The sequence below is a fragment of the Piliocolobus tephrosceles genome, chromosome 2, assembly GCF_002776525.5.
Source record: "Piliocolobus tephrosceles isolate RC106 chromosome 2, ASM277652v3, whole genome shotgun sequence".
NCBI lineage: Eukaryota > Metazoa > Chordata > Mammalia > Primates > Cercopithecidae > Piliocolobus > Piliocolobus tephrosceles.
In genome coordinates, this window is record NC_045435.1 from 33853884 (window position 1) to 33857255 (window position 3372).

The 3372-nt window shown below is 37.8% G+C and overlaps 1 non-coding gene across 1 annotated transcript; it reads right to left on the minus strand.

Annotated features, from left to right (window-relative positions):
- Positions 1-2665: 2665 nt before the first annotated feature.
- On the minus strand, positions 2666-2772 carry LOC111545325. The gene has a single exon (XR_002732400.1). It is a non-coding gene; the product is annotated as a U6 spliceosomal RNA (small nuclear RNA).
- Positions 2773-3372: the final 600 nt, after the last annotated feature.

Below are 3372 nucleotides of genomic sequence, written 5' to 3' on the forward strand. Positions count from 1 at the left end.
ATATAGTTTGTGGACATTTCCTTCTGAATGACACAGAGTTCCAGGAAGAATGTTTCTGAAGTGACTTCTCAGAATCCATATTTGGAATATGCTTATTGCTCTTCATATGAGCTGAACCACAGGGCTGGAAAGAATCTGGATTGGTTGAAAATAAATCAAATTGTGGCCAAAAAATATTTAAAAACCTAGAAAATGCATTTCTCAGCACTGAGCTTGAATTTCTTCATGTCGTGAGCTTAACATTGACTTAGTATAACATGTGATACGGGGCTGACGAGCTTTTGCAAGCTTGGGTATTTTCTAATCTAAAATAGATTAGGCATTTTCTGGGAATGGGAAGAAATGAGTTAGATTAGGGATTGAATTCTGTTTTCTCTTTGCATCTCTTCTTTCTTTTATCATCCAATCATTCTCGCTGGCATTTAAAACACACTTAATTTAGTTCTATCCTTGTAGAGCAAGTTGATGTCATCTAGTTTGATTCAGACTATTTAGTCCAATAAGTTAATTGGTTAATGGGCCATCTGTATGCATCAGGTGACAGGAATGCTAAGATGAATGCAATCACACACACATGTTAAATAAGACGATGTGGGATTGTATAAAAACAGTTCAGTTTACTCCCCATGACTGCTAAAGTGAGGTGTTCTCATTTCTGATCTGCATTGCAGCACTGCCCTTGATATTCAAAGTTCTGCTTGGTAGAGTTCACAGGCCACAGCAGTTCAGGAATTAATTTCCATAATTATCTCTCGAACTTCCTCATTATAAAAGCCATCATTCCTGGATGGCAAGAAGCCAGCCTGCTGACCCCAACAGGACAATGCTCTACGTGAGACACCCAGATTTGGCATGTGATTCCTTTGTCTCCTTTTGGATCATATGAGCCACCTGCAGGGATGCCATATTTATCCTAAAATGGGATTATCAGTAAAAATGAGTAATAATCCTCTCTCACTGATACAGTTTGGATGTCTGTCCCCTCCAAATCTCATGTTGAAATGTGATTCCCAATATTGGAGGTAGGGCCTGGTGGGAGGTGATTAGATTAGGGGAGCAGGTCCCTCATGAATGGTTTAGCACCATTCCCTTGGAAATAAGTGAATTCTTGTTCAGTTATCATGCGAGATAACTTGTTGTTTAAAAGTCCGGGACCTCTCTCTTGCTCCTGCTGTCACCATGTGACATGTGTTCTTCCACTTCATCTCTGCCATGATGTAAGCTTCTTGAGGTTCTCACCAGAAGCTAAGCAGATGTTGGTGCTATGTTTGTACAGCTTGAAGAACTTTGAGCCAATTAAACATCTTTATAAATTACCCATCCTCAGGTGTTTCTTTATAGAAACACACAAAAAAATGTTAATACAGTCACAGAAGCATCCGGGTACCATGAACAGGATGTGGACTGCTGCAGGAGATAACCTTGAATTAATATTCAAACTCCAAATTTACTAGTCCCATCACCATGCAAAAGTTAGTTGCCTTGTTTGAGCCTCAGTTTATTCATCTGTTAATGGGGGATGATAGTTTTGGCCATTCAGGATTATTGTAAGGTTTAGAGCTAATAAAGTGTCTCCACAGACAGTATTTTTGTTAATAAACAAAGGGTTATTTGTTGGGAAGGTTAATTTAGTTCAGATATGTAAAACAAAGTCTTCAGAGACATAAGAACTATAGAGTTAATTAATACAACTATGATGTAAGGAACACTTATTTCTTTTATTTTATTTTTTTAAAGGGAAATTTATTTATTTATTTATTTATTTTTTATTTTTTTATTATACTTTAAGTCCTAGGGTACATGTGCATAATGTGCAGGTTTGTTACATATGTATACTTGTGCCATGTTGGTGTGCTGCACCCATCAACTCGTCAGCACCCATCAATTCATCATTTATATCATGAATAACTCCCAATGCAATCCCTCCCCCCTCCCCCAAGTGTGTGACGTTCCCCTTCCCGAGTCCAAGTGATCTCATTGTTCAGTTCCCACCTATGAGTGAGAACATGCGGTGTTTGGTTTTCTCTTCTTGTGATAGTTTGCTAAGAATGATGGTTTCCAGCTGCATCCATGTCCCTACAAAGGACGCAAACTCATCCTTTTTTATGGCTGCATAGTATTCCATGGTGTATATGTGCCACATTTTCTTAATCCAGTCTGTCACAGATGGACATCTGGGTTGATGCCAAGTCTTTGCTATTGTGAATAGTGCCACAATAAACATACGTGTGCATGTGTCTTTATAGCAGCATGATTTATAATCCTTTGGGTATATACCCAGTAGTGGGATGGCTGGGTCATATGGTACATCTAGTTCTAGATCCTTGAGGAATTGCCATACTGTTTTCCATAATGGTTGAACTAGTCTACAATCCCACCAACAGTGTAAAAGTGTTCCTATTTCTTCACATCCTCTCCAACACCTGTTGTTTCCTGATTTTTTAATGATTGCCATTCTAACTGGTGTGAGATGGTATCTCATTGTGGTTTTGATTTGCATTTCTCTGATGGCGAGTGATGATGAGCATTTTTTCATGTGTCTGTTGGCTGTATGAATGTCTTCTTTTGAGAAATGTCTGTTCATATCCTTTGCCCACTTTTTGATAGGGTTGTTTGTTTTTTTCTTGTATATTTGTTTGAGTTCTTTGTGGATTCTGGATATTAGAAAAATATGGAATGCTTCACAAATTTGCGTGTCATCCTTGCGCAGGGGCCATGCTAATCTTCTCCGTATGGTTCCAATTTTAGTATATGTGCTGCCGAAGCGAGCACAGGAACATTTATTTCTTTGCCTTTTGCTCTTGGGTCTTAAAAAAGTAGTTACAATAATTCAAAGAAAATTTATGTAATACTTTACAGTGGACAAAATTATTGTCAAGATATTTGGCTAATGCATCTTTTACATAGAGAGGGTCCTTTAATTATTACAGAAATTGCATGAAGTAGCTAGTCATTTTAATTTCCATGTATCAAATGAGACTCATAGGTCACGTAATAGAGTTGAAACTGAAATCCTGTTCATTGGACATCTGATGCCAAATATGCTGAATGACATCACACCAACACTTTGTTGGAAACCCTGGCTTTAAAAAACTCTCACAAAACCAATAGATCTTCATCAGTCTATTGGGATCATATGTGAATAAGAGAATGGTAAGAGGCAGAATTGGAGATAATTGGAGCAAATTTTGTACAGAAAGAAAATGATGAAGTGTATGAAAGGATGTTCCAAGAGAAGAGAATGCCTTGAACTGTTAATACATAAAGGAAAAAAAATTCTATGTGAAGAGATCTGTATTCCATTAGGCAAACCAGGGCCAAGCCAACAGGTATTAGAGACAAACTCATTGAAGGAAGGATAGATCAGTGGGC